General features: G+C 38.0%; 2 non-coding genes across 2 annotated transcripts; both read left to right on the top strand.

The window, feature by feature from the left end:
- The first annotated feature begins 200 nt into the window (after positions 1-200).
- LOC141619202 (small nucleolar RNA R71) lies at positions 201-307 on the top strand. Its single transcript, XR_012531622.1, has one exon. It is a non-coding gene; the product is annotated as a small nucleolar RNA R71 (small nucleolar RNA).
- A 12,457-nt stretch (positions 308-12,764) lies between these two features.
- LOC141619400 (small nucleolar RNA R71) lies at positions 12,765-12,871 on the top strand. Its single transcript, XR_012531696.1, has one exon. It is a non-coding gene; the product is annotated as a small nucleolar RNA R71 (small nucleolar RNA).
- The last annotated feature ends 4,814 nt before the right edge of the window (positions 12,872-17,685 follow it).

The following is a 17,685-nucleotide window of genomic DNA, read 5'->3' as shown; positions in this document are numbered from 1 at the left end:
AGTCCACTTCATGCTTTCCTCCTCTAGTAGCCTTGCGAGGTCTACTATATTGTGAATTATGGACCGCCATTTCCTCAATCTTGTTCCAAGTTTGATTGTCGTCAACTTCGGTGAACATACCATTTGATCCCATGTGGAGAATGTTTCTTGAGTCTTCATAAAGACCATTCCAAAATTGTTGTACCAAGAACCACTCGCTAAGTCCATGATGAGGACATGACCGACAAATTCCCTTGAATCGCTCCCAAGCTTCATACAAAGATTGTTCATCTCTTTGCTTAAAGCCCGCAATTTGAGCTCTTAGCATGTTAGTCTTTTCCGGTGGGTAGAACTTTTTGTAGAAAGCTAGAGCCAATTTCTTCCAAGAGTCAATTCCGAGAGTAGCCTTATCAAGGCCTTTCAACCATTGTTTTGCGGTGCCAATTAGAAAAAAAGGAAATAAGACCCATCGAATTTGGTCTTGAGTTACACCGGTTTGAGAAATCGCATCACAATAGTCACAAAAAGTCTCCATGTGAGAGTGAGGGTCTTCACTAGGCATCCCCCCAAATTGGCTTCTTTCGAATAATTAGATAAATGCGGATTTGGCAATGAAATTTCCGGTTAAGTGTTGTGGTGTGGGAGTACCATTGTGTAGGTTCTCCTCGGTTGGTACGGAATGTGATGAAAATTTAGGCATTGTGGGTTGATTTTGTGTTGGGTTTTGTGTTGGGTTCTCCTCACCTTCTCTTGCAAAAGGGTTGACGAACTCAATAGTGTTTGGTTGAATATCTACAACCTCACCAATACCTCTCAAAGTACCTCTAGCAAGTCTTCTATTGTTTGTTAAAGTCCTTTCAATTTCGTGATCAATGGGTAACAAGTTACCTTGTGATCTTCTAGACATGCAAAATATCAAACAACTCTAAAATAATTAGAACAAACCTTGAGGAGTTTTACTTCCCCAAGGCAAAGAAAGACACAACTAATAACAATCTAAGAAAATCTAAATCAAGTTAACACCGTCCCCGGCAACGGCGCCATTTTTGGTCGTACTCACTTGAGAGGTATAGTTTTCGGTACTTGTCGTTAGGAGCACCTAGACCAAAACAATATTTATAACTCTACAAACAACTCTACTATTATTAAAGAGGCAAGTAAAGGTCGGATCCCAAGGGACGGGTATCGAAGTGAGATTTTCAATTGTAAGTAGCGGTGTCTAGGGGTCTCACAATTTGGGGTTGGAATAGAAGATCACTAAACTAAAAGCAATGAAAGTAAACAAGCAAGATGATTGATACGGTCGTTCTGTACCAAAAATAAATACCTAAGTTACTACTAACAGAAGTCAGCGGTAAGTAGGGTCGATCTCCACAGGGAGGCGTTGTACTATCTATTTGTCTATTTATCTGTCTAAATGTCACAATTGGGGGTTTTGAATTGATTGTGAACTAACTAAACTACTGAAACTAAAGGCAAGAGAAGGGAATAAAGGAAATTAAAAATAAGAGAAAGGAAGTATGCTAGGAGTCGGTCTACCGTGGCAGCTATCAGATCTTATACTATCGAGAATACTAAGGCGATTAGACTATTGATAAGAAGAGCTATGGTCGTCACCTTTCGGTCCTTAAACCGCCCTAGAGCGTAAACAGCTTAACTTTCGCCCTCACTGCAATACCCTATTGTAACTAAGCAAGCCTTCCCTTCCAATCTTTCGATCTAGGTCGGGGTTAACTAAATTTATGGTCTCCTGCATGCATTCATTCGACCGGATAACAATTAAATTGCCTAATACAATTCCTATCGCAAGACTAATCTATATAAGTCAGTTAAAACATTGCTACCACGGCTTCCCTAATCCTAACATACTAAGGAAATTAGCTAGACATGGAGTAAATAAGAACAATAAATAAAGAGGGAGAGGGAATAATAAACATTAAATAAAAAGAGAGAAAGGAGAGAAGAAATTACTGATATATATAATCCGGAAAACAAAGTAGAACAAAAGTAACAGTATATGAGAAAAATGATAAGAGAGCCGGGGAAGAAGAGAGGAAGAAATAAAGTGTGTGAGAGAGTTTACAATGACATACTGACTTCCTATTTATAAGAAAATAGGATTAGCTAAACCTAATTGACGGAAATTAACTAAAAAGTCCAAGCCCGTCAAAGATTGTTGCTCGATCGAGCACTTAAGGCTCTCGATCGAGTATTATTCCTTAGCATTCCTCTCGATCGAGAACAATTCCTCTCGATCGAAGACTTCTTTCCCTTTAATCACTCGATCGAGAAGAAGTAGCTCTCGATCGAATAGAAATAGTTCTCGATCGAGCACTTCTCAGCGCGTAATTCCTGCTTCGCGCACTGAACTTCAAACGGCTGCCATTTCTTCGTTACTTGGTCAAACAGGGTGATTCCGGTGGCATTGGAAAGCTAAAAGGACAAACTTTTATCTCCAATTTGAATCACCTGAATATCTGTTGTAGAACTCGAGATATGGCTCTTACAAGCAGGAACTAGCAAATTAAAGCACTCTCTTGGCTCGCCTAACTTCCTTACTCCAATGCGCATCTCAAAATAGCTTCATTCCCGCTCCAAATTCACTCTTCCTCCAAATGCATGCTAAAAGGATGGTAAAAGGATTGATTTCACTACTTTTGGGTTCATTCCTGCAAATAAGACAAAACAAACCAAAGTAGCATATTCGGGGCATTTCGTAGCATAAAACCACGATAAAAGCATAGAAATACGTGCATAAAATAGGCTAATAAGACTATATAAAATGCACGTATCAAATCTCCCCAAACCAAACCTTTACTCGTCCCCGAGTAAACTAAAATGCAACTAAAGGAATGGAAAAAGATAACTCAGAGCTAGCCACAAATGCCCACTTAAACCAATTTAATGCAAGCAAACTAACACCTATAGCAAATAGTCAAATGCAAACGAGTTGTAAGATGTCTATAATAAAGCTGAACCGTCGACCTTGCAAGACCCTTAAAATCGGACTCTCACGGGTCACTCTTCTCTCATGAAGCAAAGGGTGAACATATATATGTAAGAGAGAAAGAAAAATAGTCGCTCACCTAGACTACGACCCACATAAACATGCATGCAACTAATATGATAGACAATTCTAGCTACCGTACATACATTCCAACCAAACAAGGTCCTGTCACAGCCGAGGGCTTACAAAGATATGGTAGAGTGAGGCAATGGGTAAGAAAAGGCACAACATTTATGGGAATGTGGAGGTATAGGTGATCAAGCTAGTACCTAAACAGAACCATATGAAACATATCCATTTCCAACTCAATTATGAATTTAAGCACATGCCCTTCATTTGGCACAAAACTCACCAAACCGAACCAAACATACTCCTCAAATGATAAAAGATAGAACATAGGAGTCAAACCGTCTCAAACAAAATCTTTTTTTTTTTCTTTTCTATTATTTTTTCTTTTCGGTTTTTTTTTTTTTTTTTCTTTTTTTTTTCTGACTTCCTTTTTTTTCGTTTTCTTTTTTTTCTTTTCACGTTTTTTCATCATCCTCCTTTTCTTCATAAATTACCAACTCCGAATCAACAGAATACGCGCCAACATTTGATACAATAGACAATATACCGCAGAACAATCTAAACTAGCTTGACAAGGCAGGCTAAATTTGGAATGTAGCTAAAGGTCAACAGGCAAATTTGGCTAATGTGGAGTTTATGGGTAAAAATGAAAGAAAAGGGAAATGTAAGCACCTCCCTGCATGTGACACCAACCACTAACCCGAATGTATGACGGCAAAAAGCAATTGAATTTCATATATGTGCAAATTGATGATACATGATATGCAAGGAGTAACTACTCACAATCCTACATGAAACTGGTCATAAATGACACCAGTTTATACGGCTCTAAATCTTAGAAATTATAAGTAGGTTGCCAAAATATCAGGTCAAGTCTATTCGTTCAGCTAAATTAAACATTAACTCGTAGATTATGCAATCAGACAAAGCTAAAAGATAACAGTTCAATGCAAGGCTTAAGCAAAAAGACAAAAGTAGTGCAATTTCGTCATCGAAATCGACCGTTCCGACTCAACCTATATGCTAAAATAAACGTGAAAATTTTTGAATTTTTAACAAAAATTCAATTTTTATTGAATTTTTTGAATTTTAACGAAAATAAACAACAATGCAAACATAAGTTAAATGTGATAACTGAAATGCAATAAAAACAATATGCAGACACAGATATGAATGCATAACCTCCCCAAACCAAACCGTACAATGCCCCCATTGTACCAAAACATGGAAAGGAAATGCAAACTAGAGGAGAAAGAGAGTAAATACGGAAAACTCACAAAATGCGCGAATAAGGGGACCTACCCAAACCGACCATGAACATGGGAGGTTGCTAAAGGCCCGAAAAACCGTCTCAGGAAGCTAATCCAAGTCAAAAACGTGAAAGGGCATCCAAAAACTGCTCGATCGACTGGAATAGTGGTCGATCGAGTGGTTCTCTCTTCTGCAGATGATTGATCGAGTAAAAATTTCACTCGATCGAGTGAATATAGCAGCAAAAGTTCTTGATCGAGTACAAAAAGTACTCGATCGAGTAATCCCCAGTGCATACCTGCAAAAACGCAATAAAAACAGCCCGCAGACTAACAAGACAAGCATACTGAGAAAGTTTATGGTATAAAACCATTTATTACAACTGAAATTAAATAAAATGCAAAATAAAATCTCCGGGTTGCCTCCCGGGTAGCGCTAGCTTCATCAGTCCCACTCGACCTTCTTTTTCTTCGAGCCTCTCTAATTAATCACAATCAAAACAGCTCAAAGCGCGCAGCAACCTGTCAAATAGCTGCGCATGTGCTACACAACAGCATAAGTAGCACCAAAGTGGAATAGCTGAATAGGAAATAAAATTAAACAACCGTTTAAGTCTAACAAATTTCCTATGGGCGCTCCTAAATTTATCCACGAAATATAGGAGCGCGGGAGCAATTGTCAATAAAGTAGGGTATTTATTCAGATTGACAAAATTGAGACGACAAGGATGGTGAATAATTGCTGATTTATTCGTCCACATGGGAGGGGGTAAAACATTAAAAGGAAAAGCATGAATCAGACGAGGCAGTATACAAACAATAATAAAATTACCATTTACTACCTCAGGTTGGTTGCTCTCAACGACGGAATCACTGACAAAGGAATGTAATACCTCATCCGTGCTAGGAGCAAATACCGACTCAAATTGTCCTTTCGTCGCCCTCAGTGGAATTCGTCCCGTAAATCTCAGCCTCAAGCGCATCCAGCTCGGCTTTGAATAAGGGGGACTCACCGTATCCGTTATTATCATCAAAATTATCGTCTAAAACGACCCCAAGTAACGCATCAATGCTCCCAATGGCCAAGTCAGTCGATCGAGTAGGATAGTCACTCGATCGACCAACTTCCTCCTGAATTCCACTCGATCGAGCAGCAATTTCTCTCGATCGAAATAAGCTCCTAGAAAATCACTCGATCGACTAGTATTAGTCACTCGATCGAGTGATTCCTCCTGTACAGGGCTGAAATCTTCGCGTGGGACAGTGAAATATGATAGGAACTCGTCATCCGAGTCATAGAGGTCATCCTCAGCATTGGGCAACACGGTTTTCTCAGGGGAGAAACCGCTCTCAGCAAGGTATACCTCTTCTTCTTGCATCTCAGCTGCTAACTGAGCAACTACAGACTCGAGCTCACGGAATCGAGCGTCCATATTTTTACTTCTCTCTTGCATTTGTGATACAAGCGTCACCACTGAATATGTCCACTCCGCGATCTCTTCTAGCTCCATCTCAGCTGCTATCTGAGCAACTACAGACTCGAGCTCAAGGAATTGAGCGTGGAATTGTCTATTAAAATCTTGCTGAGCTTGCACTTGAGATGCAAGTGTCTCCAAATAAGATTTCAGCTCATGCAATTTCTTCTTCTTGTATATCAGGAGGGTCTTGTTGCGGTGGCCATTGATAGGGTGGATGTGGCGGCACAACTACAAAGCATTTGTGCTCGGCAGACCACATCTCCCGCAGCAGATCACCGGCTGTTCCATATAATGGGACATCGGTGATGGGTCAAAGGTACTCAAGCCTTCCCTTTGACTGTCTTTCACCTAGAACTGTCTAGGTAGTACCTGTAAGGCCTATCAAAACAGCACTCAAGGAAAAAGATCAGAACGGCCTCAAGGGAAAAATCCCCTGAGCCTAAAAACAGATAAAATTTAAACAAATAAATAAATAGATTGCCTCCCCGGCAACGGCGCCAAAATTTGATACGGTCGTTCTGTACCAAAAATAAATACCTAAGTTACTACTAACAGAAGTCAGCGGTAAGTAGGGTCGATCTCCACAGGGAGGCGGTGTACTATCTATTTGTCTATTTATCTGTCTAAATGTCACAATTGGGGGTTTTGAATTGATTGTGAACTAACTAAACTACTGAAACTAAAGGCAAGAGAAGGGAATAAAGGAAATTAAAAATAAGAGAAAGGAAGTATGCTAGGAGTCGGTCTACCGTGGCAGCTATCAGATCTTATACTATCGGGAATACTAAGGCGATTAGACTATTGATAAGAAGAGCTATGGTCGTCACCTTTCGGTCCTTAAACCGCCCTAGAGCGTAAACAGCTTAACTTTCGCCCTCACTGCAATACCCTATTGTAACTAAGCAAGCCTTCCCTTCCAATCTTTCGATCTAGGTCGGGGTTAACTAAATTTATGGTCTCCTGCATGCATTCATTCGACCGGATAACAATTAAATTGCCTAATACAATTCCTATCGCAAGACTAATCTATATAAGTCAGTTAAAACATTGCTACCACGGCTTCCCTAATCCTAACATACTAAGGAAATTAGCTAGACATGGAGTAAATAAGAACAATAAATAAAGAGGGAGAGGGAATAATAAACATTAAATAAAAAGAGAGAAAGGAGAGAAGAAATTACTGATATATATAATCCGGAAAACAAAGTAGAACAAAAGTAACAGTATATGAGAAAAATGATAAGAGAGCCGGGGAAGAAGAGAGGAAGAAATAAAGTGTGTGAGAGAGTTTACAATGACATACTGACTTCCTATTTATAAGAAAATAGGATTAGCTAAACCTAATTGACGGAAATTAACTAAAAAGTCCAAGCACGTCAAAGATTGTTGCTCGATCGAGCACTTAAGGCTCTCGATCGAGTATTATTCCTTAGCATTCCTCTCGATCGACAACAATTCCTCTCGATCGAAGACTTCTTTCCCTTTAATCACTCGATCGAGAAGAAGTAGCTCTCGATCGAGCAAATGGGCTCTCGATCGAATAGAAATAGTTCTCGATCGAGCACTTCTCAGCGCGTAATTCCTGCTTCGCGCACTGAACTTCAAACGGCTGACATTTCTTCGTTACTTGGTCAAACAGGGTGATTCCGGTGGCATTGGAAAGATAAAAGGACAAACTTTCATCTCCAATTGGAATCACCTGAATATCTGTTGTAGAACTCGAGATATGGCTCTTACAATCAGGAACTATCAAATTGAAGCACTCTCTTGGCTCGCCTAACTTCCTTACTCCAATGCGCATCTCAAAATAGCTTCATTCCCGCTCCAAATTCACTCTTCCTCCAAATGCATGCTAAAAGGATGGTAAAAGGCTTGATTTCACTACTTTTGGGTTCATTCCTGCAAATAAGACAAAACAAACCAAAGTAGCATATTCGGGGCATTTCGTAGCATAAAACCACGATAAAAGCATAGAAATACGTGCATAAAATAGGCTAATAAGACTATATAAAATGCACGTATCAATGATTAAAAAGGGGTGTAAACAATTGATAAAAGGCACTAGGGTGTCATGGAGTCATAGGGGATTCATTGGAATTGATCATACAAACATATTCTCAAATTATAAGCAAGCAATTATTGTTGTGATGGATCGAGTTGGTTTATATCTTGTAATCCTAGGAAAGTTTGGGTCCCGGAGCTGAATCGATTAGATTGTACAACACCTACAAGTCGACTTAATCTTCTCTACTCAACTATATGCATGGTCTAATGAGACTCGAGTTGGTTTATGTCTTACAAGTCTCATTGAAAAGGTAGGTGATGGGTAAAAAATGCAAGGATTCATAGGCTCGCATTTCATCAAACATAACATGTGCATAAGTTGAGATCACAACAAGTAAGCAAATAAACTATGTAAACATATTAAATTAAGCATGAATCATCCCCCATGCTGGTTTCCCCTAATTAACCATTAACCCTAGTTAAGGAAACTACTCACTCATTATCATGTTGAACATGCTAGCAAGGTTGTCAATCATACCAACAAAGTAAAACATGATGAATAAATGAAGATGATTAACAATAATTAAAAAGAGATTAAGAGAATTACCTATTAATGATTCCAATAATAAAGGAAAGAATAATAGAAGTACTTGATGCTTGATTGGAAGGTTGTCAATCTCCCAATAATAACCCAAATAATCTTCAATTACCCAAAATGAAAGATGAACAAAAGAGAGATTAAGGAAATGAGATTTGTATTAAGACTTGATTAAAAGTTGATTACAAGATTAAAGAGAGATTTGATTGATATAAACTACACTAAAGATTGATAAGAAGAACATGATAATCTAATTAGACTAATGGGGTATTTATAGTGGGGATTAGGTACACAAATTAGGGTTTACTAAGGGCTTAAATGACGATTAAGTCCTTGAGGAATCGCTACTCTCAGAAAAATATGCGAGTCTCCTTTTTGCTAGTCTTTCCGAGATATGCGCATCCTTCATAGAGCAAGAAGAAAACGGAATAGCTGTAACACAATCCGAGCGTCCAAGGCACGAGACGAGCGGATTGTCTGGCTGTTGGACGAGCGGATTCAATGGCTGGACGGGCAGATTGTGGGTCTTTTGGACGAGCGTCCCTCTGAAGAAGACGCTCGGATTCCTGGTCTTGGACGGGCGTCCAGAGGGCAATTCGCTCGGATTCTGAGTCAGCTTCTTCCTTTCTTCTTTTCTTCCTTCTTCTTCATACAATCCTCGAGGATTTCGTCGGAGATGCAAGGATATTTTCTCATCATTGCCCATCTACTACAATATGTACAAAGGCCTTCTAATCTTGTCTTCTCTTTGATGCTTGGTCATTGAATTCAATCAATTTAGCTCTATTTTGCCATGAAAATGCAAGGCTTGCACTCCTTTCCTACCAAGGAAACAAAACCTCAAAGAATATGCAAAACAAATGACTAAAGACAATAAATGACCCAAATATGCACTAAAAAGCATGGGAACAAGGCTAATTCGGGGACTAAATATGCTCTAATTATGGTCACATCAGTTTGTTCAAGGATACCCAATTTGTTCAAGGCGTCTTCAGAAATGAATTTGGTGGGCAAAATGGCTTTCTTAGCATACTTGGCAAATGTATCCCTATGGGAGTTGGAAATGAAAATTACCTCCGAATAATTGGATAATTGAGCGATTTCCGGAGTTGTTGATGTTGTTGCTTCCAACGGAGGATCTTGTTGTTGTTCAACTTCCAAGTTTGCATTAGAAACCACCATAGCCATTGAAGCTTTCCTTGCTTGAAGGCTTTGTTGCCTTTTCGAAAGTGTCTTTACCTTGAGTGCCTTTGTTGCTCCTTTTGTTCTTGCCATTGTTGATTACACCAAGAAAAGATTAAAAATCTTTAATTTCTAATTATACCCAAATCGATTTAAGATGAAAGGATTTGTATTTGTATTTCAAAAATCGACTCAAAGGTTGAAGATTTTGGTGCTTTGATTGATTATTGTTGCAAAAAGAGTGATTAATTGTTGTTGTAAGGAAGTTTGAATTTGATTTTGTTGAATTTGGTTGAGGAAATCTTGTTTTTGGTGATGGAGAGGATGAGGGTTTTGGGGTTTTGGGGTTTATGGGTAGTGTTTGAATGTTTGAATGAATGAAATGAATGTGGGAAGGTGTATTAAAACACTCGAAAAATTCAAAATAGCAGGGGAAAGACGAGCGGATTCCCGTCGGGACGCTCGGGTTCTGCTCAAATTGGCTTCAGGAAAACTCGCCTAAAGACAAGCGTCTTTCAAGGAAGACGAGCGGATTCTGAATGTGGGACGAGCGGCTTTCCTCAAAGACGAGCGGATTCTCTTACAGGAACTTTTCTTAATCTGCACTGGGAAAAAGACGAGCGTCTTTCTACAAAGACGAGCGGCCAGTATTTTTCATTTTTGCAGCTAAAAAAGACGAACGGATTCATCCAAAGATGCTCGGATTCCTATAAGACGAGCGGATTACCCAGAAGCCGCTCGGATTCCACCTGGTCTACCCGGATTCAGGTCCATCCCTGCTTTTGCATAACCCGTGTCATTTTCATTCTTCAAATCCCGTGTTCTTCATTGTAGGGGCACTACAAAGGCATGAATAGCCTAGGCAATTGCTATCCCCACACTAAGTCAAAGTACTACACATCAATAAAGTCATTAGTCCCTCCCTCACTTCTCTCAAAAATGATGAATATCTTGATCAATGCACAAAAATCCAAAAATGACAAAAATGCAATGTAAGAATTAAAATGTAAGTTAGGGAATTAGAAATATTTACAAATGGTGGTTTAGAGAGGACTCCACCAAACTCTCATCCTTAGAGAGATGTCATGGGGGCATGGCTAAGGAGTTGTTGATGTTACTCAACACCTTAAAGAAGTAGTCAAAAGCTTGTTCATTATCATGATAAAGATCATCAATAGATCTTTGCACTTGTTGTCCTTCATGTTGGTCTTGATCGATAGCATTACCAATATAGAGATTGAAAATCCCTTCAAACTCATCGTCCCAAAGACCGCAAACTTTGTCTACTTGATCATTTAAAATCTCTTGAGTTGATAGAGACAACTCTTCTCCTTTCTTGTTTTAGCCAACAAGGCCATCCTCTTCACTTGTCATGGGTGAGCTTTTCAAGCTCTCTTTGTTGCTATTCTCTTGCTCTTTTGATGGAGCATCATCAACTTTATTTTTCCATTGCAATTCCGACTTTTTCCTATCATCCTTCCGGCTATAATGATCAACCATAAAACATGGTTCATGCAAACGGGGAGTTCTCATGGTCTTGTCAAGATTGAAAGTTATGCTGTCATCTCCTACCTCTAGAGTGAGCTCTCCATGCTTCACATCTATCACCGCACCCGCGGTGTGCAAGAATGGTCTACCTAGAATGATTGGAATATTGGAGTCTTCTTCCATGTCAACAATGACAAAGTCCACCAGGATGAAAAATTTCCCAACTCTTACGGGAACATCTTCCAATATCCCTAATGGTGTCTTCGTTGATCTATCGGCCATTTGGAGTGTGATATTGGTACATTTAAGCTCTCCCATCCCTAACCTTTTACTCACCGAATACGGCATAACACTCACACTAGCCCCTAGATCACATAAGGCTTTGTTGATCGTTGTGTCGCAAATGGTACACGGTATTGAGAAGCTTCCCGGATCTTTAAGTTTCGGAGGTGAACTCCCTTAAAAAAATGCACTACTCACCTTAGTGAAGGCGATAGTTTCAAGCTTCCGGATCGACTTCTTTTTCGTAAGGATGTCCTTCATGTACTTTGCATAGGCCGGCACGTGATTGATTAATTCCGTGAAAGGAATCGAGACTTCCAAATTCTTCACAATTTCCATAAATTTTCCAAGTTGGTCATCAAAATTTGACTTAGCTTGACGACTTGAAAAAGGAAGTCTAATCACAATGGGTTCCTTCTCCTTGGCCTTGTTTTCACTTTTCTTTGAAAATTCTTCTTTTGATGGTTCTCCATCCTTGGAGTTTTGCACAACTTCTTCTTTGTCACTAACTTCCACAACCTCATCCTCAACTTGCTTCTTCGGTGCTTCATATCTCGTACCATTCCTCAAGTGAATGGCACTAACCGTTTCATGTCTCGGGGGATTACTTTGAGGTGGTAATTGCCTCTTTTGTCTTTGAGAACTTGAAGATGCTAGTTGAGTCAATTGGGTTTCCAACATTTTGGTGTGGGCTAGGATGTTGTTGATGGTGATTTCCTTTGCTTGACTATCTTTTTGCATTTGATTGAAAAACTCTTGTTGATTCTTTTGCATTTGGAGGACCGCTTTTTGGACATCTAAACCTTGGTCATTTTGTTGATTATATGGAGTTTGATTTTGGTAACCTTGGTTTTGGTTGTAAAAGGGTCTTTGATTTTGGTTTCTCATGGGAGGTGGGGTGTATGTTGGTTGAGGGTTTTGAACATTTTGGCTTTTGTATGAGAGATTTGGGTGGAATTTGGTGTTTTCATTATAATAATTTGAATAAGGGGTACCACTCTTGTATGCTTGAAAAGCATTCACTTGTTCATTTGTTCCCCTACATTCACTTTGGTCATGTCCCAAAGTTCCACAATTCTCACATATCCCACTTGGGATTGATGAAGATGCCGTCATGGCATTAACATGATGCTTTGGTGATTTTGAGGCTTCTTCAAGTCTAGCCATAGCTTTTTCGAACTTCAAATTGATGGTATCAATGTGAGCACTAAGTTGAGCACCCAATTGAGTCCACTTCATGCTTTCCTCCTCTAGTAGCCTTGCGAGGTCTACTATATTGTGAATTATGGACCGCCATTTCCTCAATCTTGTTCCAAGTTTGATTGTCGTCAACTTCGGTGAACATACCATTTGATCCCATGTTGAGAATGTTTCTTGAGTCTTCATAAAGACCATTCCAAAATTGTTGTACCAAGAACCACTCACTAAGTCCATGATGAAGACATGACCGACAAATTCCCTTGAATCGCTCCCAAGATTCATACAAAGATTCTTCATCTCTTTGCTTAAAGCCCGTAATTTGAGCTCTTAGCATGTTAGTCTTTTCCGGTGGGTAGAACTTTTTGTAGAAAGCTAGAGCCAATTTCTTCCAAGAGTCAATTCCGAGAGTAGCCTTATCAAGGCCTTTCAACCATTGTTTTGCGGTGCCAATTAGAGAAAAAGGAAATAAGATCCATCGAATTTGTTCTTGAGTTACACCGGTTTGAGAAATCGCATCACAATAGTCACAAAAAGTCTCCATGTGAGAGTGAGGGTCTTCACTAGGCATCCCCCCAAATTGGGTTCTTTCGACTAATTGGATAAATGCGGATTTGGCAATGAAATTTCCGGTTAAGTGTTGTGGTGTGGGAGTACCATTGGGTAGGTTCTCCTCGGTTGGTACAGAATGTGATGAAAATTTAGGCATTGTGGGTTGATTTTGTGTTGGGTTTTGTGTTGGGTTCTCCTCACCTTCTCTTGCAAAAGGGTTGACAAACTCAATAGTGTCTGGTTGAATATCTACAACCTCACCAATACCTCTCAAAGTACCTCTAGCAAGTCTTCTATTGTTTGTCAAAGTCCTTTCAATTTCGTGATCAAAGGGTAATAAGTTACCTTGTGATCTTCTAGACATGCAAAATATCAAACAACTCGAAAATAATTAGAACAAATCTTGAGGAGTTTTACTTCCCCAAGGCAAAGAAAGACACAACTAATAACAATCTAAGAAAATTTAAATCAAGTTAACACCGTCCCCGGCAACGGCGCCATTTTTGGTCGTATCCCAAGGGACGGGTATTGAAGTGAGATTTTCAATTGTAAGTAGCGGTGTCTAGGGGTGTCACAATTTGGGGTTGGAATAGAAGATCACTAAACTAAAAACAATGAAAGTAAACAAGCAAGATGATTAAAAAGGGGTGTAAACAATTGATAAAAGGCACTAGGATGTCATGGGGTCATAGGGGATTCATGGGAATTGATCATACAAACATATTCTCAAATTGTAAGCAAGCAATTATTATTGTGATGGATCGAGTTGGTTTATATCTTACAATCCTAGGAAAGTTTGGGTCTCGAAGCCGAATCGATTAGATTGTACAACACCTACAAGTCGACTTAATCTTCCCTACTCAACTATATGCATGGTCTAATGAGCCTCGAGTTGGTTTATGTCTTACAAGTCTCATTGAAAAGGTAGGTGATGGGTAAAAAATGCAAGGATTCATAGGCTCACATTTCATCAAACATAACATGTGCATAAGTTGAGATCACAACAAGCAAGCAAATAAACTATGAAAACATATTAAATTAAGCATGAATCATCCCCCATGTTGATTTCCCCTAATTACCCATTAACCCTAGTTAAGGAAACTACTCACTCATTATCATGTTGAACATGCTAGCAAAGTTGTCAATCATACCAACAAAGTAAAACATGATGAATAAATGAAGATGATTAACAATAATTAAAAAAGGATTAAGAGAGTTACCTACTAATGATTCCAATAATAAAGGAAAGAATAATAGAAGTACTTGATGCTTGATTGGAAGGTTGTCAATCTCCCAATAATAACCCAAATAATCTTCAATTACCCAAAATGAAAGATGAACAAAAGAGAGATTAAGGAAATGAGATTTGTATTAAGACTTGATTAATAGTTGATTACAAGATTAAAGAGATATTTGATTGATATAAACTACACTAAAGATTGATAAGAAGAACATGATAATCTAATTAGACTAATGGGGTATTTATAGTGGGGATTAGGTACACAAATTAGGGTTTACTAAGGGCTTAAATGACGATTAAGTCCTTGAGAAATCGCTCCTCTCAGAAAAATATGCGAGTATCCTTTTTGCTAGTCTTTACGAGATATGCGCATCCTTCATAGAGCAAGAAGAAAACGGAATAGCTGTAACACAATCCGAGCGTCAAAGGCACGGGACGAGCGGATTGTCTGGCTGTTGGACGAGCGGATTCAACGGCTGGACGGGCGGATTGTGGGTCTTTTGGAGGAGCGTCCCTCTGAAGAAGACGCTCGGATTCCTGTTCTTGGACGGGCGTCTAGAGGGCAATCCGCTCGGATTCTGAGTCAGCTTCTTCCTTTCTTCTTTTCTTCCTTCTTCTTCATACAATCCTCGGGGATTTCGTCGGAGATGCAAAGATCTTTTCTCATCATTGCCCATCTACTATAATATGTACAAAGGCCTTCTAGTCTTGTCTTCTCTTTGATGTTTGGTCATTTAATTCAATCAATTTAGCACTATTTTCCCATGAAAATGCAAGGTTTGCACTCCTTTCCTACCAAGGGAACAAAACCTCAAAGAATATGCAAAACAAAGGACTAAAGACAATAAATGACCTAAATATGCACTAAAAAGCATACAAGGCTAATTCGAGGACTAAATATGCTCAAATAATGGTCATATCAGCGGGGCTTAGGTGGGAATGGCTGTGGTCCCCCACTGGCAGGGCTGGTCCAGTGGACAGTCGGTGATGGTGATTGATCGGAGATGTGGTGTATGTATGTTTGTGTACTTGTGTAGTGCATGTGGTTGTTGTTGTGTTTCCTCAGTTACTGACCTTGCGTGGTTGTTTCTTGTTGTCTCTGTTGTGTCTGCCGTGATCCCTTATGGTGATCAGTCGGACTTAACAGGTGATGTCTTACATGGTAGCTGGAGTCCTGGCAGGAGGAGTCTCCACGAGTCATGTTAGAAGTAGTTTACATAGTACTGATGAGATGTATCGTTTGTATCAGTAGTTTTGGTTTAATCACTTATAATATAATTATAATTGTTCTTTTATCGACTTTTGATGATTACTTTCCTCAGGCAACCGAGATGGTGATGTCCTTATATGCTAGGGAAGGTCTTGTTAAGGCTCCTTGGTATATGGGGGTGTCACACAAGAAATCTTTGAACATTTGCAAAGCTTCAACCTTTACATACAACTTTTCGGAATAAGACCGTCCTCCATGAATACCATATCGCATAACACAGTTTACCCGAGTCCTCTCCTCCATGGTAAATCGAACCTTATCAAGACCCGTCATCGTAGCATTCGGCATATATTCTTGGAACAAGGTTCTTTGAGAACTATCTCGATTAACCACAACTTCGGTCTCTTAAATTGAACCCTCAATACCAACATCCTTCTTCTTACACTTATTAAGCTTCCGACGCTTTCCCTCGAGATTAATACAACCCGGTTATGATCGGGATTAGTAGGTTTGGGGTTTTATTGAGGTGAGAAAGTGTTTGTGGTTTGAATGGGCTTGTTGCATGGTGTATTGGATGACACGGTCTTAGTAGAGGACTGAGTTTATGGTGAGTTGAGGCAAGTTGTTGGTGGAGACATGATGATGATGATGAGTGATGGTGAGGTTGAGTGTGGGAGAGTTTTAAGAAAGGTAATTTTGTTAATAATTCTTTCAAACCCTAATTTTATTAATATAAGTTAATCTAATCTCCCTAACTTGATACAAAGTTAATAAATTAGAATTATTACTTGATTAATCTAAGAATTAACATTCATAATTGATTAACTAATTTTGTTACCCGTGAGAATTCACGGGACTATTTATGTTTTTCCGCTTATGTTAAGTGTTTGATATTATGTGTACAATGTACTCGATCTTGACATCTTGTGAAAAATTAAGATTAAGATGATAGCCTAGAACCATATTTTAGTTTTCGTTATATTTTTGTATGTGTTAAGCATAAACTTTCATACACCCTCCATTTTTCTATTTTCACCTTATTTCATTAAAATATACCTCACATATAATAGATAAATGAGGTGAAAATAGAAAAATGGAGGGAGTATTACTTTATCATTTTAACTAAAGAGAGTTGAGACAATGCTCTTATGATGGAGATAGGGAAGTTAATATATAGTCAATATTATTGGATATTCAAAAGATATAAAAAGAGGCATTAATTTTGGATAAATTTTTAGAGGAAATGAACAGTAAAATTGAGATACAACCATATAAGGAGTAATACTTTGGAAAATTGAGTTTTAAATCATTTACATGCATTGTGATATTATTTGCTCCAGTGATAAATAATCATCATTAATGCCCTTATTAAACTACTATATTTAACATTTATTTCTTTTATTTAATAAGATGACTTATTGTTTCCCATTAATATTATTATACTTTGTATTTATGTTACCATAATTTATTTTTTATCTTCACCTTCATTAACAAAATCTTTTTTCTTCCATGTAATAAATTATTAAAATTAATGTGAAGATTAATTACAAAACAATTCTTACATAAATATTATAATAACCCTAATTTAAAATTCTTTACCAGAATATCATTATATGTATATTAAATAATTGTGTACATTAAAATTTCATGAGTTAAAAAATTCAAAGACTCTCAGATCACATCTAAGTTTCATATTTTATAATTAAAATTGACATTTTAATTAAAGTTTTCATAATTAAACATGTTAGTGAATCGATTAATATTTTTCATACTAATCTTTTTTAACTTCTTTCTTATGATAAAACATTGATTGAAAATGATATATAATTTTTCTTTGATAATTGTTAAGCTTAATTATTGAAAAATCGTACTACTTAAAAATTACACATTTAACAAATAAGTAGAATTTGTTTTTTAGAAATATTAGTTGCTAACACAAAAAAAAATTTAATTAAAACAAACTTTTTATTTTCCTCTCCTGTGTTATTAAACTATCCTATTTATTTAACTTTTATTTCTTTTATTTAATGGGATGACCTTTTTGTTTTCCTTCAACATTATTATACTTTGTATTTATGTTATCATAATTTTTTTTATCTACCCCTTCTTCCGCAAAATCTTTTTTCTTCCCTATAATAAATTGTTGAAA

Source organism: Silene latifolia, chromosome 1 (genome assembly GCF_048544455.1).
Source record: "Silene latifolia isolate original U9 population chromosome 1, ASM4854445v1, whole genome shotgun sequence".
In the NCBI taxonomy this organism is placed as follows: domain Eukaryota; kingdom Viridiplantae; phylum Streptophyta; class Magnoliopsida; order Caryophyllales; family Caryophyllaceae; genus Silene; species Silene latifolia.
This window is presented reverse-complemented; position numbering and strand designations above follow the sequence as displayed.